The following is a 27846-nucleotide window of genomic DNA, read 5'->3' as shown; positions in this document are numbered from 1 at the left end:
ATTCACCTGTCCCCGGCCTCCTGCCACCCCACCCCCAGCTGCTGGGGAGATGGGAGGGGGAAGAGAAACTACCTGCTGACGGAAGTTTGTCTGCAATCGGTACCAGCCCTCTCCACTCACAACCCCTGCTCTCCAGGCAGAGAGCCTGGCAGGAGAGAAACAGGCTGTACTTCAGTGCTTCTCTGTCACATAAATCCTTCCCCTACCCACCTCACTGGCCCAATATGGAGAAGAAGAAAGAAGAACTGATCGAGGCTCCCCAGCCCTTGGGAGGTATCACATACAGCATCAGTCACGAAGTCGTGGGTGGTAAGTGGAAAAAAAGAGTATGCTTCTCCCCAGATTAAATGGAATGAAAGCAAAAAATACTTGGGTATGAATAACAGGCTGCCCTCTCAAGATAGCTCCACGATCTGGAGGTGAGCCCAGAAGGCAGGAGAGGGAACTGTTTCTGAGTTTCTTAATCATTCTCAGAGTGCGACAGCCCCCTCAGGGGGCGTCCGCCTCCGCCATCTGCCCGTGACCTCAGCACGCAGCCCCTGGCACAATTGCTGGTGAGCTGGTCGGCTGGGGGCTTGGGGACCTTCACAGCTCAAAACTCCTGAGAAGAGGATGGAGCACCAGAACGTACTTCAAAGACACATGCAGGCTTCCCTGGTGGCGCAGTGGTTGGGAGTCCACCTGCCGATGCGGGGGACGCAGGTTCGTGCCCTGGTCCGGGAGGATCCCATGTGGACGGGAGAGGCCACAGCGGTGGGGGGCCCGTGTACCGCAAAAAAACCAAAAAAAAAAAAAAAAAAAAAAGACACACGCAGCCTGCCTTGTACCACGGCACCACTGTGCCTGCTTGGCTGGTCTGCCCTGAGGGTCTGGGCACCATTCACCGTTCCAACCACCGGCCCGCATCCCTTTGTGCCTGGAGGGAGAGGCTTAAGCAAGCTCCCAGGTGCAGGCAGGCCTGGCCAGGCTCCCAAAAATGAACTAACAAATAGGTGCTTGTTCTAGGTGCCCCAGTCCAAACCAGCAGATGCCACCATTCATTTAAATGAGCAAGTGCTTATGGAGAATCTCTATATGCCAGGCCAAGGCCCCAGAGACACCAAGGGCCCAGACGCTGCTCACACGGAGCTTAATGTCAAGTGGGGGGACCTGGAGCTGAAACAAATACAGAGCCCTAAGTGACACTGTGTGCTCTGAAAGAGAAGAGCCAGGGGCCGAGAGCGGGCAGCTACCAGGAGACCTAAGTTAGCTGGGTGCTCAGAGGAAGTGTTGAGGCAGCTGTGCGGCTTTGCCGTGGGTGGGCTGCTGAGGCTGGAGGGCGGAGGTGAGAGGCGGGCCATTGCAGGCAGAAGAAACCACACCTGCAAAGCACACGGCTTAGGCCAGCAACGACCAATTGGGTATAAGGGGAGAGAGTGGGATGAGAAAGAAACAGGGGCTCAGGCAGGCCCGGATCAGGTGTGACTTTTCCTGGAATTTCCCCGGGACTCCAGGTACCAAACAGAGCAGCCCCTAGTTCTTTCTCAGGAGACTTGCATGTTGTTTGCTTGCTGTTCTTCAACTTTATATTTTTCACTGCTTTTTTTTTTTAAATCAAGCTTTTAATGAAAAGATCATAAAATAACAGTTTCTCATCACGGTACATTAAGACTGCACGCTTCTGAATGGAGAGATCAGTGAACTGCTTTACTATGACACTTGAGGGTTGCATACCTGCAGCTCTGACCTGAATTTATCCAGATTCTCGAGGGAAGTGAACTCAGTGTGATGACTGACAGTGGCGGTTAACCCAGACCCTACAGCCTTTTTTCCCCCTGTGTTCATGTTTCAATGCCATCATTTCTGCTCTCTCTGAGTTATACTAGGCAAAAATATATGTCTAGGAAGGAAGCCAGGAGACATGAGAAAGACCCTCGGAAGGGCCCTAACTTGGGGTCTCCTTCCTTGGAGACCCCACTCTCTGTCCAGTGCCAAAGAGCACATTCCTGACGCTGCTCCCAGCTGACTGTGGGGTCTTGAACAAGTCACTCACCCCTCTGGGTATTTGCTGTCTCATCTGTGAAACGAATGGATCACATTAGGTCACGGGTGCCCTGCCTGGGATGCACCGGTAGGCTTTAAGGGGATGCAAGAATCCCTGGAATTGTATGTAAAGTTTAGTGGTCATGAGTGTTGTGCATTTTTCTGCAGAGGGTCCACAGCTCTCATTCGATTCTCAGATAGGACCAGGGCTCCAAAAGGATTAAGAACACCTGTGCTGGGTGAGGTCTCTGAACCCACAGTTTTCACGATTGTTGGGTTGTCAACTCTGAGGTCTCATTAGAGGTGCACTTACTGTAAAGCCCATAAGACGTGAACTTCCGGGGCCCTGTGAGAGCAGAGAGATGCTGGGAGTGTTCTAGGCAGGGAGAGAAGCCGGTTATAAACAGGAAACATTTCTGCATGAACACTTCTGATAAACTTCCTAAAGAGATCACTGAAGTAACAGACCCGAATCTGCAGGGCGTCAGCAATGTGCTGTGATCCCTGCCCCTACCCTCAAGCTAAAGAAATATTCACTTGGTACTGAACTTTGTTTTCATAGTTTTGTATTCTTTTTATTAAGGAGCGCTCCTATATTGTAAGTCTTTGGACATCATACAACCTGGATTCACTCCTGGATCTGGAATGGAACCAAGGCTGAGATGACCCAGTGGGCTTGTGCACAGGCCATGTCGGTGGCACTCAGACACCAGGTGCTGCTCGGACTGGCCAGCTCTCCTCTTACTTGGAAGCTTAGCCATCCTGATTTCTGCTTCTTTTCCTTTCCTTTCCTTTCTCTTTTCCTTTAATGTGGTTTCCAGGGAGTTGGCTGGAAATGACCTGAATGAGGGACCAAGCTCCCTGAGACAATGGCCCAGTATTTTTGACGTGGGAGCAGCGTCTGCTGTGACTCAACCCTATACCAGCCCAACATCTCCTTCAGAGTAGCCACTGCGTTTTGTTTCAGGCAGCCCAGCTGTGTTCTGCATGACCGAATTGGACACCTCTCACTTCCTCTGAAAACGGAACTTGGTGTTTGGATGACGTGCAGGCAAGTCGGTTGTGCAAAATAGCACATATCTACCGTTGGTCTCCCACCCCTACCCCCAGGCCTAAAAAAAGCCAAGAAACAGAAAAAAAAGCAACACCTGAAAGGAACTGAGCTTCCAACGAGTACAGATTTTGTAAGAGACCCAAACGCTGCTTGCAGGACTGGAGAGTGACGTGGTCGCTCCTGAGACCTGCTTGAATCTCAGTTCAACACCTTCCTGACTGTGTGACTCAGGCCAGAAGGTCACTGAAATAGCACTGTGCTCAACTGGCCCAGCAAGGAGCGCTTGCTCTGAGCCCTTTGATCTTCATCTTCTCGGGGACAACGACTTAAGTCTTTGCGAGGCATAACTGGGTGGCACAGGTAGTGTGCAGCACCCAGCAGGGCACCTCCTCCAGGGTGGCGAGAAGAGCTGGCCCTGCCAGAGGGTGGAGCAGCTAAAGCTCATCCCCGCCTTGGAAGTCCCTCCTGCCCACCTCTTCTCCCACCCACAATGCAGGGTGGGTCCCATGGTCCAGGCTTCAGGCCATCTGAGGGGTGGCCAAACCCTCCAAGTAGGAGGGAAGCCCCATCTCCACGTGGCTCACAGAAGTCCCAGCTCCCCAGCTTGACCAGACGCACCCAGGACAGATGTTTGATCTCTGAACCTGCCCATTTCCTTCCTGCTCACAGGCTCGGTGGCTAGACCGTGACACACATCGATGAGCAAATCCTCCAGGAATGATGCTCCTTGGAAGTTCTTGGCTGAGTGAAAATAAGCAAATAGCTGAAAAGATCTACAAGCCACGTGAGGCAGCGTTGTCTGCAGCAGCTGACGGCAGAATTTCTGTGAGGTCAGAGAAGGCACAGGCTCTCCTCACACAGGTCTGGTTTGCCTGAAGGTGGTGGAAGATAAACAAGCAGTGGGCACAGTGTGAAAAGTCAGAGGCCTGCAGCCTGAGAACTGGGACATCACTGACGCTCTCCGGGCCTCCCTTTCCTGTCTGGGGGCGACTTTAACGCCCACCTCAGAGAGGTGTTTGGAGGATTAAAGGAACACGACTTAGCATAGTACCTGGCATATAGTAGGTGCTTAGTGCATATTCATGCCCCCCCCCTTCCTTCTGAGCCCCTTCCCCTACCTCTGGCTGCACTGTCTCTGGGATGACAGTACTCACCTCTGGGACCCGCCAGCACTCCAGGCTTCAGTCTCCCTGCCCATCTTGTTCAGCAGCCACAGAGGCCTGTGGATGTTCCTGCCTTTGCATCTTGCTTCCCTGCTTCTTCCCCAAATGTGCTGCAGTGCCAGGTCCCTTATCTCTGGTCTGCATTCCAGCAGCCACTTCTCACCTGCCTTAGGGTGGTTCCGTGCTCTGAGGCAGGATGCTATTCTGCCAATCCATGGACTTTGTCTACTTTGGTTACATGCCTGCCGTCCCTCTCCTTCCACTGGGACCTCCCCTAGGGTCCTTCTCAGCTCCCTTCTGCAGACCTTGCATGCGGTCAGGTCCACGACAAGGACCACCGAGAGTGTCCCCAGCTGAAGGATCCAGCCTCTCCCCACCTGCCCATCAGACACGGAGGGTCCAGGAATTGCCATCCTCCCAGGAAAGGCCAAGAGTCAGAAAGATCAGCTAAGCCCCAGCCCCACCCCAGGCCACCTCCTCATAAGGCGGAAGTCACAGCTTTCGGAGTTCCGCTCCTAGGACATCCTGTGGAAAGAACCAGAGCTCTGTCTTCCAGGGCTTCGTGTGAGACCTGGGGTGGAGTGGGGTCACCACCAGCCTCCATCCTTGGCCCCGGCCTCTCCCCCACACCCCCTCTGCTTCGAGATTGGCCAGGAACCCAGTCAGTACATCTTGTGGCACTCCAGGCTATCATCAGGTTGGGTTTGCAGCGGAAGCCTCAGGTTTGCCATCCTGGAGTGCCTTCCGAATCTGCCTGAGCGATACCTTCTTCTGGTTTTGAAGTTTCTGCCAAGGAGGAATGTTGCTGGAATGCAGCCTCTACTGACACCTGGGCTGCTGGTCCTCAGCTGTGAGGCTGATCCAGCTGGCTCACCCATCGGATGCTGTGGCTTGCCAGGTACGGACCAGGGGCCCTCTGGTGAACCAGCCACACTCTCCCAATGAGCATGTCTCCAAGACAGGCAGCCCAGTTAAGGACACAGTCTGTGGCTGGAATGATTACAACAACAACAAAAATGAACAATGGTAGCTAGTCTCTTAAAGCATGTCCCATAGACCAGGCTCTGAGCCAATCACAACCCATGCAGGGTCTAATCTCATCATCTCAGGCAGCCCAATCAGATATTAATATCCCCATTTTACAGATGAGAAAACTGAGGTCCTAAAATTGGGAAAACTTGGGAATTCCCTGTTGGTCCAGTGGTTAGGACTCCGCACTTTCACTGCCGTGGGCCCAGGTTCCATCCCTGGTCAGGGAACTAAGATCCCACAAGCCGTGTGGCACGGCCAAAAAAAAAAAAAAAAAAAATGGGGGGGAAACTTGCCCAAGGCCACACAGGGGTGGAGCCAGTGTGCCTGGCAGCCCAGAGCCTGCTCTAACCACTGTGCTTGGTTGCCTCATGGAAATGGAGTGAGACTGATTCTGAGCCCACACAGAGGTTTGGGACACAGGTTTAATCAGCACAAATGACTGAGTGTGTTTGAGCAATGCTGCCAGCGACCAGCAGAGGGATTCCCCTCCACCAGGGCCCCAGGTGGAAAAACAAACGGGAGGGAATGGACCACTCCTTGCCTCCCCCTCCCAGTCTCCCCATTCCAACCCATTTTCCTCTCCCACATGTTTTCCAACCACCCTCCCATCATCTCCCAAAATCTACCAGGAATGAGGAGAGAGATATTTGAGCACCTACAGCATGTCAGTTTCTCTTCAAAACACATCTATTCCTCATCCAGCCCTTTGAGGGTGGGTATCATTCTTCCCATTTTATAGATGGAGAAGCTGAGGCTCTGAGAAGGCAAGTGCCTTGCTCAAGATCACTTTGTTGTCCGAACTGGGCTTGAGACAAAGCTAATCTGATCTAGAGCCTGAGCTTGGTAGACCACACCAGGAAAAAAAGAGACTCCCTCAGAAGTAGCAGAAACAACTTCAGAAGTTTGGAGAGCAGGGCGAAGCCTGACTGAGAAGGAGGGGACGGCCAAGGAGAGATGTGACCTCCCCTGCTCATGTCAGCTCATCAGCTCCCTGCCGAAAAGGAGGACACCGGTCCTCCAGCACCAGGCGTCTGTTTGCAGGCTAAGCCACCCGTCGCCACCTCCCCCGTGATATACCTTGCCCAAGGCATAGGGAAGCAACAGACCAAGGGGCTAGACTTCTGAATGCTGCCTCCCATAGGCTGCTCATTAAGCCAGGGGACGCTCAACCTCCTAGGGCCTTGGATTGTACACAGCCGTCCACCAGGCTCCCTAGTGGCTCACCCAGCAGGCCAGAGGTTCCCAAGCCAAGGAGCTGGGTTGGGCTCTGTGACTTCCTTTTAGGAAGATGCCTTCCTTGGGGCCCCCCAGACCACAGGCACTGATGTATTGGCCTTGCCGCCTCTCACTGTAAAAACAGAGGTGGGCAGGGGCAGACCTACTGCACAGGGCTTGAGAAACTTCAAGGAAGCGCACGTAGCCATGGAGCCAGGTGGCCATGGGTGAAATCCCACACCTCCTCTCATCCATCGGGTGACCTGGGCAAGCTCCCAGGCCTCGCTAAGCCTCAGCGTTCACGTTGGAAAAAGGCATCAATAATACCCATCCATAGTTTTGGTTGAATCAGGAAATTTACATAAGCATCTATCCCAATGCCTGGCACAAAGTAGGGACCCTTTAAGTTAAAGCCTTTAATTTTTATTATAATACTAAATGTCTTCAAGGTTCATGCCATTGGAAAGAAGAGGACCTGAATAATCCCAAATGATAGAGCAACAAAAGCCACTGACTGAAATGTTCTCTGTGACTAAGAACCAAAGGATAGTTATTTAGTCTGGAAGTAAGAAGACGGTGATGTGAGGAGAGGAGCCACAACAGGCCCATCTCAGGTCCTGTTCTTGTGCCATAGTGTGTGTATGTGTTTGTGTGACTGAGACAGAAGGGGAGGGGACACACATTCAATAGACTAAAATTTAGCCCCCACCCTCAAGCCATTTGCACAGAACTGGAATACAAAGAAAAAAAAAATTGACATCCATGAGACAGAAGTGCTGTAGGGATACAGAGAAGGGAGAGTTCACGTCCCACTCAGGTGGGGTCCTGAGTGATTTGCCATGTGTGCTGGATGAGTTGCTCTTTGAAGAGACTTTGGAGATTGGATAGGGTTTCAACAGGTGGCAGTGGGGGTGGGGGGAGGGGCCAAAGAGGATTGCTGAGAAAACACGGAACAGGGGAAAACAGAGTGTGCTCAGTGAATCTCAGGTAATACAGGAAAAATACCTAATATCAAAATATTCTTACTAGTTACCTCTGTGTGGTGGAATTGATTTTTATTTATTTATTTTTGTACCTTTCAGAATACTCTAAAATCTCTATCGTAAGCATGGATGATTTTCATGTTCAAGAAAAAAATCGTTTTAAAATTCAGCATCAATAACAAAATCAGCAAAAAGACAGATCCTTTGAGGCTACAGGTAAGGAAGTGAGAATTTTTAAAATTCCAGGAAAGGTGGCAATGGAGAAGGGGGCTGGTGTCCTACTGGGACCCCAACTTCAGCACTACTGACATTTCGGGCTGGATCACTCTCTGTCCTGTGCTGGTGGCATCCTGGACTCTACCCGCTAGATGCTCCCTGCCTTTCCTCCTGCCCCAGATGTAACAACCAAAAATGTCTCCAGACATTTGCCAAATATCCCCAAGGGGCAAAATGGCCCTGGGTGAGAGCCCTCACTTTAAGCCCTGGAATCCTAAACGTGAAGGACAAGTCATCCTTCCATAGTTCCCCACAGGAACAGGGAGTGGGATCTCCTTCACTGTGTCTTTCTCTCCTGAAATGCTTCCTTCTTTCATCAGTCCCACCCCAGACCAGGAGGCAGAAAGCCTGAACTGAGGTCTCAAGTCTTAACACCACCTGGCTACACGACCTTGGGTGAGTTGAGTGGCCACTCTGTGCCTCAGTTTGCTTATCTGTGAAATGGGTACGCTAGATGAGCTCTAAGATTCTAGGAGCCCCTGTGTCAATGCCCCTCCCCCTTATTTTGTAAGTGAAGAAAATGACATTTGGAAATGTCGTTTTGCTCAAGGTCACACACCTAACCACTGGCAAGGCCGTTACTAAAACGCAGCTCCCCTGATTTCTGCATGTGCCCCCTTCCTCCTCATACTCTTCCTTCCGTGCCCTCCGTGGATTAGAAGCATTGCTTCCTTGCGCCAAAGATAAGAAAAATGGAGAGTGACTGGGCCAGCTCACGTACGTGTGCCGTTAAGTGAGCAAGGCCACAGAGAAACCTGCACTCCTCAGTGCCAGTGACGTGACTTTCCGAATGAGCCAATGCTGCTTGCAGAAACACAGGGCTAATTGGCTCTTTCGAGGCAGCGGAGAATCTCGGGGTGATGCATTGTGCGCTATTCAATGGCGGGTTGCTGTGACAGGGGGCTGCAAATGCCACTCTGGGGATGTGTTAATGAAGGCTCAGCATGCACAACACAAGAGGCAATTATTCTGCTCGCCCTGGCACTGGCTCCTCCTGGAAGGAGAGCTGCCGACAGGGTTGGAAGGAGCTCAGTGGAAAGTTCACCGAGAAAGCCAGATGGAGAAAGAACAGGACTTGCTGTCTGGACCAGCCATCGCCAAACAGATGGTGCACTTGTCCATCTGTGCTGCCCTTCTCCTGGAGGACATGAGGAGGAGGTGGCTCGGTGGGAGAAGAAAGGAGACTCAGCTGGTGGAGGGAAAGAGATCTGGGCTGCTTCCGGCCGCCTAGAAGCCTCCATCTCTGATAATAACCCTACAGCCTCTGGAGCTGCCTTCCCTCCTGGCCTGGAGATGCCATCCAGATGCCATCACATGGCCAAGCAGGTGAGTCAAGAAAGGAGGGAGCGAAGGCAGATCAGTCTGCAGACGGGTTGCATGGCGTTCACCTGCGGGGCAGACCCAGCTTCTTTCTCCCAGGCTCATGCAGGGGAAGGCTGTCCAGCAAAGAGGCTCTTCAAGGTGCTGGGAAGGGGAGTTTGTCACCTTCCTCTCCTGCTTGGGACCAGCCCTATTAGTGGAATTGTCCTGGCAAATGTGGTCCCCACCCCACACGGGTGGAGTCAGTTTAAAAATAACATTGAGGGCAGTCGTGAAGGCCAGTCGAGTTGTCAGGGCTCAGGGTAAGTGGGTCCCACACATTTCCCAGGGCGATTTTGGGGACAGGGGCAGGTTTTGGAGTCTGAGGAGGGGCAGATGAGTCCCAGGTCTTAGCAACATCCTCCCCCTACCCTACCTGCTGGCATTTCCAGGACGGGAGGGATCGTTCTGCTCCACCGTGTCCCAAAGACCACCTGCTGCTGCCTCAGTGAGTCAGGAAGCCCTGCCTGGCTTGTCGTGTGTCACTTGGCATCATTCACATGCCTCGCTTCTCTATTTCTAAGTGTGCTTCGGAAGATGGCTACAGCACGTAACACTGCCACCCAGGAAATTACCAGCCCAAACTCGAGGGAAGCATCATCCCAGGCTAGTGAGCTGGTTGGAAGAGCAGTGCAGAGAGTGCGGGCAGGTCAACATGAGGTTTGCAGAAAGGGTCAGAAAGGAGCCTTCTGGGGGCAGCAGCTTCTCAATGATGGAGGGATTAGGGAAGTTGGAAGCTGAGGTGTCCTCGGGATAAATGAGCCACCGTCCTGGCAAGAACTTGGGCTGAAATAATAGAAACACCAGCCCAGCCCTCCTGAGGACTCTCCTGTGGGCCTGGACAGCTCAGGCCTGGGGCTGGAAAGCTAACTGGTTAGGCTGTAACTAACAGGCAGAGGGAGAGGACAGCCAGCAGGGCCTGGGGGAGCCTCTGAAGGACGCCCTTGCTCACTGAAGCAACTCCAAACACCTTAGTGCCTCATGCACTGCCACTCGGGGCCCCCTTACCTCGGGGCCTCCACTAAGTGGGCAGGCAGCACAGTGCCAGGGGGTTCACACTGCGCGCATCAGAACCATCTGGAGAGATTGTCAAAATCACAGCTTCCGGGCCCCATTTATTCCCTGAGATTCTGATCCCACAAACCAGGACAGGACCCAAGACTCTGCCTTTTTATCAGGCAACCTGGGAAATCCCCAGGCAGGTGGTTTCTAGACTCCACTGTGAGAACTCTGGGTTCAGGGCTTAAGAGCTCAGGTTCTGAAGCCAGACCAGAGCTCAAATCCCAGCTCTGCCACTCACCAGCTATAAGACCTCTGAGCCTCAGTGTCACCACCTATAGAGAAGGAAGGCCTGGAATGATGACAACACCGTCCTCGTGCAGTGAGGATTAAATGAGGTGATTGGTGTAAAGGCCCAACAGACGCCTGGAAGGCAGCGAGCACGCGTTAGCTCCTATTGCAGGTGACTCCCAGCTCTTCTCTGCTTCTCTCCCCACCATACACACAGGTGCTCAAGACACAATGACAGATGTTTGTGACTCTGACTCAAAGCCGTCCTGTTCTTTAGGGGAAATGATGCCAGGGCTTTGGAGGGTGACCTCTCCCCTGTTTGGAAAGCTAAGCCTCTTTGCCATCCCTGAGGGTGGACCCCATTTTTCTACTCCAAAGATGAATTAAAATCTTAGGTTTGGCCATTTCCGTGTGGAGCAAAGAGATAAAAGACTCTCTCCTAGCGCCTCCACCCAGCCAGAGCTGTGCTGGAAAAGCCTCTCTGACAGCTTGATGTCTTTTTTGGCTTCAAAAAGAAAACAGAAGTCAGCTTGTGAATAGTACCACCACTGCACTTGGAACCCAAGGGAGTGGGCAGGGCCAGACTGAGCAGACGCTGGTGCAGGAGCCCTGGGAGGAGGCTGAGGCTCTCCACATGGAGACTGTTGGCAGCTGAGCCCTCTCCAAGCCCTGGCCTTTAGGGCTGGGCTGCCTTCAGATGGATGTGCCCGCACCCCAGGCCACAGCCCAGGCCTCCTCTGCTGGGCTCCCTCCTCTCTGGCTGCTCCTTGCCTCCTGCCTCAAGAGCCCATGTTCTGGGCTCTTCTTTCCCTCTTAGGCCACTCACTCTTTGATAACCATGAACCTGGATCCAGAGGCAGCAGCTTGTGCACACCCCAGGGCTCCTTGGTCTTCCCCAGGGGCCAGGCCTGGCAGAGCTCAGCAGACCGAGGGCTCCGAAGCTGGTAGCCCTAGAAGTGGACCATTCCCTCAAGGATCAAGACATCAGGAGAGGCCACTGGACAGGGCAGGGGTCAAAGCAACCCAGGAAGGGATATCTGCTTACGAAGCTGCTCAGAATTACTATTTGGAAGCCAGACCTGCCAAGTTTTCTCAAAAGCCTCCCTCACCTTTCTCCCAGGGGTTTATCCAGTCGAGTCTGAACTGTAAGACCTGGACATAGTTACAGAAGTTGACGAGCCTGCAGCTTGAAAGCAGCCATCCCATCTGATGCCTGAAATTGTACCGTTGGAGCTCTTCACCTCTCATAGGCTTTGGACACCAACTACCTCCACATGATAACACTGTAAACCCTTACTAGGGGGTGTGATGACACCTGTATGCCTTGCATACAATAAGCACTTTATAGCTGATAGATAATAGCAGAAGCAGTGAGTGGCAGTTATCATCGTTTTAACGCTTAATATCACCCAACTTCCAGTTCTTTGCAAAGGGTATTTTTGAAAAGAGGCAAAAGAAGAGAGCACTGGGCGTCTGCAAGAGAGAAGGAAAGGGCTCCTTAAAGTCTGCCGCAGAGCCTGCTAAACTGCGTGGCCTCAGACAAGCCAGCCAAACACTCTGTGCCTCAGTTTGAAGATAAAACAAGGTCAGAGCTTTCTACGGGGTTTGGAGCCATATTTACCCTATATATACAGAACGGCAAGGGGGTCTGATGCATAACAACTTCTGTTGGTTGTCAGCACCCCGATTCTGCCATTGTCTCCACAGCCTATGGACACCAAGGAATGCTGTGCATGAACACTAACTGATCTCCAGCTACACACGGCGGGCAGGGAGGCTCTGTCCAGATTCTATGTCCCGCTAGCTTACAAGTCCCACCTCCTGCCAATGGCTGACGTCACACTCCACCTGCTGAGCTGGAAGAGAAACCTCAGAGGGAGGCATCTCACGGGCAGTGAGGTGGGTGGTTAAGAGCACAGGCTCTGGGGTCAGGTTTCAACTCCACCACTTACCAGTGGTGCGACCTTGGGCAAGTTCCTTACCATCTCTGAACCTCAGTTTCCTCCTCTGTAAAATGGGGACCCAAGCTGGGCTGGGGTGGAATTCACCCAGAGCCTGCCTGGAAAGCGCTTAGCTCAGACCTGACATGGTGGGAGGAAAAACCTTAATGTTTGTTGCCGCCCCATCTGCCTCCTCTCTCCTGTCTCCAGTTTCACGTTTTATTTATTCCTTTATGGGAAGAGAGAGGAGACCACTTCTAAAAGACATTCAGGAAAAGAGACTCGATTTCTCAGCGTTTCATGGAGCACACTGAGAGGCTCCTGGGAGCAGGAAGCAATGAGGGTGTCTCTCCTTCAAAGGCTGTCCTTGGTGACCTCTTTTCTTGTCCCCGAGGGAGGACCCTAGGGTAGTGGCATGACGCCTGTGTCATCACTGGTCCTGCAGAGCTGAGTATTCTTCCCGACCCTGGGCTGACTCACATCCACAGGCAGGAGCTGTGCCCCGGAGACAGCTGCCCTTTCAGAGAAAAGCCCCTCCTGGTGTGGGGAAAGGGGAAATAGAAACTCACTGACCTTTACTTAGAAACTCCCTGTCTACTGTGCCGTTAGTTATTTCATGTCTCTCTCCCCTCTGGGCTCCTGAGGCCCCCCTTGCTCACCCTCTTAGTGCTCAGGACAGTGGCTACTCCAGTCAGTATATGTTGAAAAAAGTAAATGGACTGATGGATCAATAAATGAATGCGTGGAGGGAGAATTATGGTGCCACCCTTGCCCTGAGCAACTCACAGCCCAGCTGAGAGGTTGAGATACACCCAAAACAGTTTGCAAGTGCAGAAAACAATCTTTGCTTAAACATCACATTGAAGGTGCAATTTGTAGAGTCCAGTGCTCTGGGGAGGCCAGTGAGAATGAGCCTCACAGACCTCCAGCTATGGAAAGTGTACTTAGCTGGGGGCTCCAGCTGCTGTGTTCTGAAATGCATCACTGCTGAGGCCACGCTTCCTGCAGGCTGCACTCAGCCAGAGACAGGGCGGCAGGGGTGCAGTGCAGGCCGTTCCTGGGAGACGATGGACTCCTGTGACTGCTGGCTTTGGCCAAGGACCCCCAACAGCCTTGCCAGGTTTTCCTTAAATAGTCGGGGTTGCTTTCACCCAACCTCCCTTCCCTCTATCCTTCACTCGGAGTAAGACTTGCATTGAGGTTGGACTGACTTCTTACCAAACAAAAGAAAGAGCAGACTCCTCTCTCCTCCGCAGCACCAGAATGCCTTGTGCTGCCTGTGTTCTAGAAGCCATTACACTTTACTGCTACAGAAATAGTTACTCATTTATGTCTGCTGTTTGCTTCTTGGAGGAGGTCTTATTTTGGAGACCCCCAAAATCCGGTTAATAGTGTCCAAAGAAGAAATTAATGGAATGAACACACCCATGGCTGAGGGACAAGCTGGCCATGAGGCTATGGCTCAGTTAGTTACCACAACTGAGAGGTGGCTCCTGGTGAAGGGTGGGGATAAGCATGTGCAGTTTGTACAACACTCAGAGAAAGATCTGGCTGCATCCTGGCACCATGGTCAGCTCCTTTCCTTCCAGCTACGTTCTGTGGTCTCACAAGGAACTTCTATCTGAGGCTATCTCATAGGTTTCAAAGTCCTGGCACACACATGATTTTGTGGGAGCCACTCAACTCTGTGGCATGGAGAGCTTAGCTATTATTCCCAATTTTACAGCCTGTAGTTTTAGGCTGCCCTCATCCAGCACTTCTGCTGGTGACAGCGCCTTGATTTTGCTTTGAGGAATATCCCCTCTCCATTGGATTGTCTTGTGGGACTGTCCACCAAAGTGCCCCACCCTTTCCTGGCCAATGGATGTCCACATGATTTGATAAGGCCACTCAGACACTCTTCCTAAAATTTGACTCTTGCATGAAGAGATACCGTAATTAAAAACAGTTGGGGCTTATGCTATGATCCAGCAATTCCACTGCCCTCTTGTGTCTGATCCCTGGAGATCAGACAGGGGTCTTCCTGTCCCTTCAACCAGTAGAACCTAGTTTCTGAAGATTCTCTATGCTAAGAAGTAGGAAAGGGGTGGGCCCCAGGGAGGAAACCCCCCAGTCCCATAGAGGGACAGTCAGGAGACTATCGTTCTCAGCTAGAGACCCCAATCATGGCAGGGTCACCTAGGCTGTCTGTACCCCGATGTCTTGGTCATTCCACATTTACTAATCTCTTGCCAAGAACAGCAAGATGAGCAGAACATGGTTCCACCCTCCAGGAGTTCTGCAGGGATGTCCCTGGTGCCCGTCCCCCCCACCACCACCCCCCTGGGCTGCTTTCAGCCACAGGTGCATTGGACAGTACCTGGCAAGCCCAACAGCATCACACCTTGCCTCCCTACTGCCTGCCCCAGGGCTCTCTCCCACCTGCGGGCACCTGCTGGGTCTGCAAGACAGGGTAGGCTGGCAATGAGCAGAAGTTCACTCCCCCAGAGCAACTAACCACCAGTGGAGGATGGAGCCAGTGGGTAAATGCAGGGCCTCCTTCCCCGGGATGGACAGTTCTGGCTGGCCTTCTGAAGACATCTCAGGTGGTTCCAGGGAGCTGAGCCCCCAGTTCCCACAGAGGACCACCTTGATCACACACCCCCTCCTTCCCATGCCCCTTTCCCCATCCCTTACCCCCAGGATCACCTTCGGCTAAATTACCTGCACCCAAGTCCTTACTTAGGCTCGATTTGGGTGGAAACTAAGGTAGGCGCCTCATGTGTTATCCAGGTGATGGATCCTGAAATCAAGATGGAAGTAGGGAGCAGGGAAGCGCGAGGAGGAAGCCCCAGCCGCCTGGGGACAGGAAATGTCACCCAGTGGTGGTGACATTTGGTTTGAGGGTTGAAGGATGAGAAAGAGTTGGTCAGCAGACACTGGCTAGAACGCTTTATTCCAGACAGGGGGGCAGCCCACGCAGAGGCCCAGAAGCGAGAGGGAACATGAGACACCTTGGAAAATTTCAACCCGCTGGAGTCCAGGGTGCCAGTGGGGGGGGGGGGGGCGGAACCAGGGGGTGTCCAGCACAGAGTGGGGGGAGGGTCCACTGTGGTAATGGACGAGAAGCGCCCATGTAACGACCACAGGTACGTGAGGGCCTACAGCCAGGTCTTTCCAGTCCACTGGGGCCCCCAGAGCTGGCAGGAGAGGCCAGTGGACTGGGGCTGGCAGCTGGCTGTACGCTGGATCCTGTAGCCGGGACACAGGGCAGCCTCCCTGACTTCCAGCAGCGAAGAGGAGGGTGGAGAAGGGCACGACTTGAACGCCGGGGCAGCTTCACTCTGCAAAGCTCTTGTGGGCAATCACCCCGAGGCCCTTTCCCAGCAACGCCCTCCAGCAGCTCAGGCCTCTTCCTTCATCCCCTCCCCAGCCAGATGGGCCCAGATGGCCAGCCTCCCACCCCTGCCACCTGCCAACTCACCACTACAGAAGGCTCCTTGGAAGGTACCCCCTCCCTTAAAAGGAACAGCCTCCAGTGCTCTTCTTCCTCAAAGGATATCTGACCTGATGCCTGATGCTTAGCCCTGTTTCGTGACGTTTGTTTGGTTTTTAAGATAGCACAGAGGGGCCTAGTAGGGTTTTAGATTGCCTTTTTGTATTCTTATAAGAAACTGCTTAAAAGATGCTCAACATCTGATGACTATCAGGAAAATGCAAATTAAAACCACAATGAGGCATCACCTCACACCTGTCAGAATGGCCGTCATCAAAAAGAACACAAATAACAAATGATGGCGAGGATGTGGAGAAAAGGGAACCCTCCTACAATGTTGGCGGAAGTGTAAACTGGTGCGGCCACCGTAGAAAAAAAGTATGGAGGTTTCTCAGAAAACTAAAAATAGAACTACCATATGACCCAGCAATTCCACCCCTGGTTACCTATCTGAAAAAAACAAGAACACTAATTTGAAAAGATACATGCACTTCTGTGTTCATAGTAACCTTATTTACAATTGCCAAGATATGGAAGCAAACTGAATGGCCATCAACAGATGTGGCACGTATATACAATGGAATACTACTCAGCCATAAAAAGAACGAAATTTTGCCATTTGCAGAGACATGGACAGACTTGGAGGGCATTATGCTAAAAGAAATAAGTCAGACAGAGAAAGACAAATATTGTATGGTATCACTTACATGTGGAATCTAAAAAATACTACAAACTAGTGAATATAACAAAAAAAGAAGCAGACTCACGGATACAGAGAACAAACTAGTAGTTACTGGTGGGGGCGGGCAATACAAGGATAGAGCAGTAAGAAGTACAAACTATTAGGTATAAAATAATCTACAAGGAGGGAATTTCCTGGCAGTCCAGGGGTTAGGACTCTGAGCTTCCACTGCAGGGGGGATGGGTTCGATCCCTGGTCGGGGAACTAAGATCCTGCATGCTTCGAGGCATGGCCCAAAGAAAAAATCTGTAAGGATATATTGTAAACAGGGAATATAGCCAATACTTTGTAATAACTATAAATGGAGTACAACCTTTAAAAATTGTGAATCACTATATTGTATACCTGTAACTTATGTAATATTGTACAGCAACTATACTTCAATTTAAACAAACAAACAAACTGCTTTATGGGGGCTTGCTATCTGGAGACGTCACCTGGCTTGATCTTTCACGGACAGATAGGGATCAGCCACGGAGCTCAGGAAGGACGGAGGGAGCTGCAGGCCTCTGCTTCCCACCCACACCAACCCAGAGCTGGGACACAGGGTCTACCATTGTGGGGAGTCCTCATGTAGGTCCGCCCCCAGCTTCCGTGGGAGCTGGTGTTTCCTCTGCTCTAGACCCTACAGGCTGCCTGTGGCCCAAGGGCCCCAGCCTGACAGATCTGCACACGGACAGCCTCTCCCTGGAGCGAGAGCACAGACGATCGCCCCAGCACAGCAGCTATAACTTCCATTTAGCATTTAGTCTAGGCCAGGCCCTGTACTAAGCACTTTACGTGTGTTAGATCATTTCATCCTTATGCTACTTATTATCCTCCTTTTGCAAATCAGGAAATTGAGGCACAGAGAGGTTAAGTAGGGAGCTCAAGATCACACAGCTAGCAAGTGGTGGAAAGGAGTCCTTAGGTCCTGTGAACCCAGGACAGCAAGTTGGATGTTCCCATAACTGGTGGTTCTACAGCCTGTGTGGAGGGAAGGAGCGGGGGAGGGAAGGAGGAGACACACATGTGAGTGAAGGTGGGTGAGGGAAGAGGGATGTAAGCAAAGTAGTCAAACGATAATGCTAGGGGCATTCACTGAGCACTTAGTGGGTCCTGGGCCAGGTGCTTTACCTGTACTTTCTCACCAACACCTTGATGAGGTAGGTACCACTGATGCCATCATTAGGAAAGATCTCCCTCCCTCCCTCCCTTCTTTTCTTCCCTCAGTTCTCACAGGGAAGTTGCCCCCAAACTGTGGTCCAGATGCCCAACAAGAGTGGCCCTGCTCTGGTCTGAGTCCACTATAAAGAGACTTCCCGCTGGCTGTGCTCCTGGGAGGCCTCAGGTGCCCGAGGCCCAGGCACACGTGCCAAGCACCTCCCTCATCCATCTGTACTCTCTCCTTTCTCTGGACCAGCTGCCCTCCCAGCCCCACAGCTGCTGGTGACTTCCCCAGTTCCTCCCAGGCAAGCCCTCAAGCCTGTGCACTGCTCACCCAGCACCCCCATAAGCTCCTACCCCACCTGCCCGGCCTGCCCACCAGTCAGGGGAAGGCACACACCCCTCTCTTCATCAGACTGGCCGCACAGACTTGAGAGCGAGCGGGAGGTTAGTTACCGAGTTGCTGCTCAGCCTTGCATCTAGCACGTGTCCCTGGGGGGCATGCTCTGTTCAGGCTTCGTTCAAGGTCTTGGCCGATGGACTGGAGAGACCCTACTGCTCCAGCAACACCATGACCCCCACCCCTGCCCTCCTCCCCAGGGCTTAGCATCCAGTGTCCATCCAGGAAGTTTGTCCTTCCTTTCCAGGCAAACTGGCCTTGGCCAGGGAGCATCCCGGAGTGTGATTTCCGTCCAGCTTTGTCCCATGACTGCTGAGCCATGGAAACGCTACCCTCTGCTCTCCTCCAGCCCCCTTCTGTCCCTTCCTCCCTCTCTCCTCTGTCCCTCCCACTCTCTGGAAGGGAGGAGAAGGCCTGTCACCAGGTCCCACAGTTGATTAATAGCCCAGCTTTCACTGATAATTCCACCCCTGAGAGCTGCAGCTCAAAGCTTTGAGTAAACATAGTGATTTTCCTTAAATAAACATCCTCCCCACAAAGCAAAGTTGGTGACCAGGCCAGCCGACCCTGCAACTGTTTTCACCTCCTGGTTCCCTCAGCTCTCCCCCACTCGCCATCACTCACGAGTGGGAACGGTTTGGGGATTGATTCCCAATAGGCCCCCAGCTCTCACTCTGCTTCAGCTACAGCCTTCTAGATCCTCTTTTCCACCCAAGGAAGCGCCCCTTCCCCAAGACCACACCCCTACCTGCCACCTGCAATTCCTAGCTGTTAGTTCTATAGGCGGCTATCACCTGTCCCTGCTACCACTGACCCTTTAAATGGCTCCAGCCACCAAACCCGACAAGGGGCAAAGGAACACAGACCAGCCTGCTGCTCCATGTGCTTCCATTTCCATCCGCTCTTCCTGGCTGTCCTCTTAGATCTCTTGGATTTGGGAGGCCAAACATTCCTGCTTCTCGTCTCCCACCCTCCGTTCCATCCCCACCTTGTCTCTAGCATGTGTCTGGACCCACTTTCTCACAAACCTAGAAACACCAGGAAGGATGGGGATGACATTTTCTGTAGCCTGGAGGAATGGGGCTCAGAGTCAGAAATTAATTCTACTTCTAAAAAAAAGACTTCTGAGTTAGTGCACCGAGGTTTATACCCATAATGACTAGAAGACTTGAAGTTAGCAGAGTATTCCACTTTATTTACTGTCTTCTTGCTGGGCCTTTGCACGTGCTGTTCCCTCTGCCTAGAAACAGTCCTTAATTCCCACTCAGTCTGTTTGATGAATCCCATTGGTCCTTTAAAACCAGGCTCAGATGGTGCCTTCTCTCTTGGAAACCTCCCCACAGAGGTTTAACTACCCATACCCTGCTTCCCTTTCTGTGTGTTGCTTACATCCATACTGTTGTATATTTCTCTTTATTTCTTTTTATTGAGATATAATTCACACACAAGGACGGTCACTCTTTTGAAATGTACAATTCAGTGCTTTTAGCACATTTACAAAACTGTGCAACCATCACTGCTAAGTCCAGAATATTTTCATTACCCCACGATAAACCCCACACCCACTAGCAGTCACTTCCCTTTCTCTTCTCTCCCCAGTCCCTGGCAACCATTAATCTACTTTCTCTCCTATGCAGTTGCCTATTCTGGACATTTCATATACGTAAGTGGAATCATACAATATGTGGCCTTTTGTGTCTAGCTTATTTCACTTAGCATAATGTTTTCAAGGATCATCCATGTTGTAGCATATATCCAGTACTTTTTTTTTAAGATGACAATATATTTTATCATTTGACCAAGCTATTTTTCAAAATAAGATAGTTATTACACAATAGAAAAACAATAGCTTCTTATTCAAACTGAATTACTCTAGATTTATTTAGCAAGTCATAGGTATATACTAAACAAATTGAGGATCAAGTTTAAATAAATTTTATATCCGTCTCACACTTTTTAATCCATTCTTACTGAGATGATTCAATCAGTTTCTATATAGTTTTTTTCACTGTATGTAAAGATTGGCAGAATTACAAATAAGCATTACAGTTTTAATTCACAGAAAATATTTACAATCTGAAAAGACCAGAATCTGTTTTGAATATGTGCTCTTGTTTTTGTAAATATTAGTTCACCATCACATTTTCCCATGTGTTTCTGTACCCACCTTTTCTTGGAACTTAAGGGCAGGAAATGATAGAGGAAGGCAGGACAAGAACACTTCAAAGACTTTTTTTTAAAAGATTGCATTTCCTAGGACTAATAAAATGGATGACTTCCACTGTACCTCTTTGGTCATAAGAGGAATAGGAGGAATAATAAATTCTCAGCATACTTATCAACTTCACTTAACATCATCAGAATGAAGGGTTTATGTGAAAGATTCAGTTAAAAAAATAAAATGTCATCTTCCTAGATAATCCTCTAATATTCCTAGCGCTCTCACTTATTTATCTTTGTGGGTTATTGTTTCTTTTAAATCAACTGGAAGTATATAAAAAAGAATACAATGGAAAGATGATATGTGTTAAAAAAAAATAGAAATTGGATAAACAGGAATTCCCTGGTGGTTCTGTGGTTAGGACTCCATGCTTCCAGTACAGGGGGCACGAGTTCGATCCCTGGTCAGGGAACTAGGATCCCGCATGCCATGTGGCACAGCCAAAAAGAAACAAAAAGAGAAATTAGATAAACAGATATTGTAAGTATTAAACCCCATTTTTATGGAGAAAAAGAGAATACATTTTCAATTTAAAGTCTTAGGGTCTGTTTCTTTTCAGAAATTTCCCTTACTCATAATGTTCACTTCATGCTTTTATAATTTTCATTTTTAAGAAATGAATTGCTTTACATTCCCCCACACAGAAAAAAATGAAAACTTACTTCACTGAAATGCTTCACTATTACCAGTTGAACGCACTCCATTCATTTTTATGGCTAAATAATATTCCATTGTGTGGACATACCATATATTACTTATTCATTCATCATTTGATCAACATTTGGGTTGTTTTCACTTTGGGGTTATTCTGGATAATGCTGCTAAGAACATTTGTGTACAAGTTTTTGTGTGAACATATGTTTTCAGTTCTTTTGGGTATATACCTAGGAGTGGAATTGCTGGATCATATAGTAATTCTGTGTTTAACATTTTGAGGAACTGCCAAACTATTCCAAACTGGCCGCACCATTTTGCATTCCCACCAGCAGTGTATGAGGGTTCTAATTTCTCCACACCCTTCCAGCACTTGTTATTATCTGCCTTTTAGATTATAGTCATCCTACTAGGTATGAAGTAGTACTCCATTGTGGTTTTGATTTGCATTTCTCTAATGACTAATGGTGTTGAGCATCTTTTTCTGTGCTTATAGGCCATTTGCACATCTTCTTTGGAGAAATGTCTATTCAAGTCCTTTGCCCATTTTTTAGTTGAGTTATACGTCTTTTTATTTTTGAGCTGTATGTGTACACATTTCTACCAGTGCATTTACTATGCTGTTCTGTAATTTTATTTTTTACATGTCTGAGTTCCCTACTAGACTGTGGCCAAATGCGGGCAGGGCCTGGGTCTGATTCAAATGCATGCCCTCCTCATGGGCACAGTGCAGGGCGTATGTGATGAGCTCTCGGTAAGTGCTTCAGGACTGGTGACCCAAGCTCTTCAGGAAGTTGTCGTGGTCTCCACCAAGGTTCTTCCTTCTCAAAGTACTTACCCTTCTCGACGGAGGCCCGTGGTGGCTCTGGGGTCCTTTCTTGGAAAGTGAGGTGGAGCTCAGTGGTCTGAGTTCTGGGATACACTGCAACACTGCATAGGGAAGGGCCCCACCCAACACTTAGCCTTCTCTGCCCGCTCTCTTTGGTAGAGGTGATGGGGAGAAGAAATGGTTGCTTTTGAGACGGGGTTAATGCAGCTCAGGTCGAATTTTAAATAAAGGAAGGAAATCTCCACCTCTGTTTGTGACACATAGATCCCAAGATACATTGGTCTTGAGGGCACATCTCAAGTCCCTTCTTCATGGACTTGATGTGAGCAGGAAATGAAGCAATGGCTATTAGGACAGTACCCGGCACAGACGTAGGCCCCCAGCCATGGTAGATGCTGCTGTTAGGATGACTAGAGCTTTGGGTATTGTACAGGGAACTGATGTACTCCTTTTCCTTGCCTGCTTGGCTCCATTTTATTTGGGATCAACAGCTGAAGGACAAGTAACTGAAACAGGAGTAAAATAGATGCTTAATCAGCACCTTTACATGTCAGGGGCTAGTGGGAGGGCACAGGAGTCTAAGAGAAGATACGGCTCTCAGGGAGTTGACCACAGAGTGGAGAAGTCAAGACAGAGCCTCAGGGAACCAGGAGACGAGAGGGTCCACTGGACCTGAATGACTACAGTCTTGGCCACTCAGGCACTTGAGCCTCTTGCCACACGTCGGGGACTGGGATTGATTCCGTGTAGTTCTGGGGGCAGAGCTGGTATCAGGAAACGAATGTTTCTCCCAGCTCTAGATCCTGTGCGACTCCCATGTGATAACAAGTGAGCCTCTTTCAGGTTTATCTCAGAAGCTGCCGGAGTGTGACAGGAAGGGCATTGACCTTGGAGGCCGCTGGACCGGGGTGTGACTGCCATCTGCACTGCCTGCTGCCCAGGCCCCTGGGCGGGTCATGTGGCGTCTCGGCACCTCAGCTTCTTCATCTGTATTGAACACACAGAGGAGCCTTTTCAAAGTGGGTAATGGTCACTCTAACTTTAAAAAAGAAAGTATCTAAGACAGGAGGATAAGGGTTCTGGGAGTTCCCTGAGGGATCAGAGCAAGGCAGAGCCTGGGCTGGGCTGAGTGTTGAAGGCCCAGTGGGTCTGGTCGGGTGACCAGGGGTGGGGACTGTATCAGGGCAGGGGGTCCAGGGCGCCCTGTCGAGAAGTCATCCTCCAGTGGGTGGAGTTGAGTGATGTGCTGTGGCGCAGCTGAGAGTGAGATTGGAGAGACTGGTGGTGCCTGACCCCCGTTTCCTGATGGGGCCCAGGGCAGGGTTGTGGACAAATGCTGGCCACGGAGCGCCAACAACTGCAATAGAGTTCCACACAGCCATCCATCCCTTCATTTGCTCAGCAATACTCAAGGAGCATTTGTTAGTGCCCATGACATTCCAGACCAATGTCAGATGTGGGGACACAGCCGGAAAGAGATCCAAGTCCTGGTCTCCAGGAGAACACAGACTAAAAGGCCTCCTGTGGTTGGTCCAGGGCTCTCTTGTGAGCTCTGTGACCCGGAGAAAATGACTCACGTTTTCTGGACTTCTACCTCATCAGTGGGGACAGTGACTGGACTTCCCCGTGGGGTTGATTAGAGGAGTAACGACGTGTGAGATTATGATGGAAAATATTTAGCATGCCCTGAGCACTAATAAATGGCAACATTTTATTGACGTTCATTCATGTGTGCTTGTAACCTTAAAAAGTAAATAGACATTTTCCTAAAGAAACACTTCTGCATGTGCACAAAGAGGAATTTATGCTGAATTGTCTGTTACAGCCAAATACTGAAAACAGCCTAAGTGTCCAACAGTAGGGGAATGTTTAACGGTAGTGTGTGCATACTACGACCCATGGCGCAGCAGTTCAGAAGAGTGAGGTAGCGCCTATGAACTGGTGTGGAAAGAGCTCCAAGAAATAGTACCAAATGTAAAGGGCAGTTGCAAAGTAAGTACAGAATGGTTCTATTTCTGTACACCTACCAAAATAGATCTAAAAGAACCCACACAGAGTGATTTCATAATGGTTATCTCCTGGGGAGGAGATGTGGGTAAAGAGGGTGGCCCGAAGGGGGTTTCAACTTTATCTGTATTGTTTAAATTCAAGAATACCTGTTATACTTCAGGTATCAAAAATGATTTTAAAGGAATGACTCTTTTTTTCAACCTCTCTGAGCCTCAATTTATTTCTCTATGGAATGAAGGAGCTATTCTCTACACTCAGAGATATTTAATGGTCCTTCCATTAAATTTTTCTTATTGTGGTAAAATATTCATAACATAAAACTTACCAGTTTAACCATTTTTTACGGTTCAGTGACATTAGTGCATTCACACTGTTGTGCAACTATCACTACTATACATCTTCAGAGCTTTCTCATCACCCCAAACTGAAACTTCATACCATTAAAAAAATAACTCCCCATTTCCCTTCTCCCCCAGCCCCTGGTAACCACATTCTACTTTCTGTCTCTATGAATTTGTCTATTTCAGGTATCCCTTATAAATGGAATCACATTTGTCCTTTTTTTTTTTTTGGCCACACCGCGTGGCATGTGGGATCTTAATTCCAAGACCAGGGATCGAACCTGCGCCCGCTGCAGTGCAAGTGTGGAGTCTTAACCACTGGGCCGGCAGGAAAGTCCCTATTTGTCCTTTTTTTTTTGTCTGGCTTATTTCACTTAGCATAACATCTTCAAGGTTTATTTATCTTGTAGCTTGTATGAGAATTTCATTGCTTCTTAAGATAGAATACTATTTCATTGTATATATACAGCACCTTTGTTTATCCACCTGTCAGTGGACATTTGAGTCACTTCCACTCTGGCTATTGTGCATAATGCTGCTATGAACATCGGTGCACAGATATCTGAGTCCCTGCTTTCAATTCTTTTGTGTATATACCCAGAAGTGGAATTTCTGGATCATATGATAATTCTATGTTTAATTTTTTGAGGAACCTCCATACTGTTTTCCATAGAGGCTTTACCATTTCCCATTCCCATCAGTGAAGAACAGGGTTCCAATTTCTCCACATCCCTGCCAACACTTGTTTTCTGCTTTTTTAATAATAGCTACCATAATGGGTGTGAAGTGATATTATGGTTTTGATTTGCATTTCCCTAATGATTAGTGATATTGAGCATCTTTTCGTGGGCTTCATTGGCCATTTCTTTATCGGCTTAGGAGAAAAGTCCTTCAAGTTCTTTGCTCAGTTTTGAATCGGGTTGTTTGTTTTATTGTTGTTAAGTTTTAGGAATTCTTTACATATTCTGGATATCAATCCCTTCTCAGATATATGATTTGTAAATATTTTATCCCATTCCGTGGGTTGCCTTTTTACTCTGTCAATCGTGTCCTATGACACATAAAGTTTTAAATTTTGATGAAGCCCAATTTATCTAAAGGAATGACTTTAAAATATTTATAATAAAAAAGAAGAAAAGAAACAAAGAACAGAAAGATGAGGCAAAGACATGTGGAACAAAACACAGATTCTGGGGTCCTTGGCCTTTGTTCCTTACCCGATGACATCACTGCATGTCAGAGGCCCAGCCCAGGGCCACAGCGGGAGAGCTGCAGGTGGAGCGCGAGGTGGAGTGGGCTCCACTAAGCCCCAACCAGGTCCCTGTCAGCCTGCTTGCCAGGAGTGGGCGTGTTTGTGGAAGGGCTTGCTACCCTGGGGTTTCCCTGACATCTGTACACTGGGGACCGGTGGGTGGGCTCAAAGGCAGGAAATTCTCAGTAAGGAAGCCTGTGGGCTCACCCACCTGCCTCTCTCAGCCTCGTTAACTGCAGGTTAAATTCCAGGCCCAGAGTCATGGTTTCTAAAGAGCATCTGTCTCTCTGCCCTTTGCTCCCTGCATATCACTCGTCACGTATCACTCCTCACCTTTCCTTTGTTTCATGAGGCTTTTTCTTTTTTTTCTGATTCTAAAAATAATACGCCTATAGCAAACTGACCGGAATATAAAAAGAAAAAGCTAACCAGAAAGTCACCATCCTGCGGTGATAACGGTCACCAGTCATTGAGTGCGAACCTTGTGCCGGGACCCCTGCTTCAGACTCTCCCGCAACTGCCTGATGCTCCCGCCATGCCCCCCACAGGCCCTTCACATGGATCTGAACCCCATCTTAGGACCAAGGACACTGAGCCATAAGTGAAGGGCTGGTGTGAGTAGAGAGGGGCTCAGCTCAGGTCTGTCTGGTTCTAAAGCCCATTTCTATTTTAGCCTCTATCCTGCTACTGTTAATATTTGGACTTATTTTTCCTAGCCTTAAAAATAATTGCTTTATGTTTCAAAACTCTTCTTAGAAATGTAGAATTCTTTGGTTATTCTAGGAATAATAAGATATGCTATTTATAACATCCGTTACTCGTGGAATGATCATACTGGGTGTTGTTTAAACTTGTTTTGAAAAGAACCAGTCTCATCATTGTCGTGCTGCTGTCTGTTCCCACCCCAATCCCCGGCCTGCTGGGCCCTGCCCCACCAGCAGTCTTTATTCTCCCCATAGCACATCTCAAGGGGGCAACTCAGCCAGGTTTGAAGTCTTACATAGTCTCTGGATGCCAATCATTGAGTAAAGCATCCTATCCCCACCACCTTCTGGAAAGAGTCAAAAGGTATGGGTTTCCCATAGGCTGCTGGGAAGGTGCCCCACTGGTCTCTGGTGGGGTCTCTTCCAACCTCCACTCGCTGTTGGTGAGTGGGAGGGGATAAATCAGTCAACAGCTATGGACCGTCAATTGGCAACATGTCATAAAATTATAAAGACTTGTACTGTTTGATTTGTTAATTCTGCTTCCAGGAATTTATCCTACAGATAGACCCACAGGTGTTTATCATGGCGGACAACCTAAATGTCCACTAGGATAGGATTGGCTAATAAATTATGGGATGGCCACACACCAGAATACGATGCAGCTGTGGAAATCACCAGCAGGCTCTCCGTGCACTAACGAGACAGAATCTCAGGACACCGTTAAGTGCAAAACGGTGTTGGGATCTTTCCCACCATCACCCATGGAGCTGGCCAGCTCTTCCTCCAGAGACAGGTCCTGGAGATCACAGCCTGCCTGAGGTCCCCCATCCCCAATGAGCTCTCCAGCCCAGCACAGACTCCGAAACTGGTTAGAACACTGGGTTTGCCTACAGAGCCAGGGACACCTGGAGCATGAGAAACAGAGGCCGGAGGCTGCTCCAGGGCACTTACTCGACTGCCAGCCCCGGGCCCTGAACCCTCACTGCTAAGGCCTACTGGTCCTTCCTTGCTCTTCTGTCCTGTCTTGTGTCCACAGGCCAAGCCAAACCTTCACTCCTTCCCTCCAGGAGTCACCCCGCTGTGTCCGGCTTGACTCGGGCTGGACCATCTCAGGGAGCCCACTCTGGGGCTGAGCTCGTTCCCAGAAACACTTGCCCTGCAGCTCAGCTTCCCTGAGATGAGTCACCCAGGCCCCCAGGACGCTCCTCTGTCCCCTCCTCCCCCTCCCCCTCCTCCCAGGCTGCATTTCACAAACGCACCTTCTCTTAAGAATCAGCATGTAGCCTGGCGCTTACATACAAGGGCCCTGATGGTCAGCTCCTGGGCCCCAGTCTTGGCCCTGGGATTTGCTGTATACGTGAGCTTGGCAGGTCACCCGCTCTCTCTCTTCTGAGGCATAGAACTGCTCATAGCTTCTCTCTTTAAGATCTGCTTAATAGCACTTGGCACAAAATACCCAATACATGTTACGATTATTTTACGTGCCACTGGGAAGTTCCCTGGAGTCAATCCACAACGTATCGGGAGGAAATTTACTTTTTCCTCACAGTTTCCCTCACGGGAACTCAGGAGGAGAAAGTCATTTGGCAACTCTCTGCCCAGCAGCCCAGCAGCTGGGCTGGGGGAGGAAGTCCCGTCTGCCAAGTGGGGCTTTGCTTGTGTTTTAAGAGGCGTGGCTGGACTCCAGATAAGGCCCGGGCTACACACCCTCCCCCCCCCACCCCGCCCCGTGTCA

General features: G+C 49.9%; 1 long non-coding RNA gene across 1 annotated transcript; it reads left to right on the top strand.

Moving 5' to 3' along the window:
• On the top strand, positions 1-23830 carry LOC109550686 (uncharacterized). Its single transcript, XR_004522572.2, has 8 exons — positions 1-309; positions 2990-3073; positions 3746-5137; positions 6936-7100; positions 7569-7685; positions 8066-8141; positions 8296-9071; positions 22645-23830. It is a non-coding gene; the product is annotated as an uncharacterized lncRNA (long non-coding RNA).
• Positions 23831-27846: the final 4016 nt, after the last annotated feature.

Source organism: Tursiops truncatus, chromosome 16 (assembly GCF_011762595.2).
Source record: "Tursiops truncatus isolate mTurTru1 chromosome 16, mTurTru1.mat.Y, whole genome shotgun sequence".
NCBI classification, from domain to species: Eukaryota; Metazoa; Chordata; class Mammalia; order Artiodactyla; family Delphinidae; genus Tursiops; species Tursiops truncatus.
Note: the sequence above shows the minus strand (reverse complement) of the source record. Positions and strands in the feature narration are given on the sequence as shown.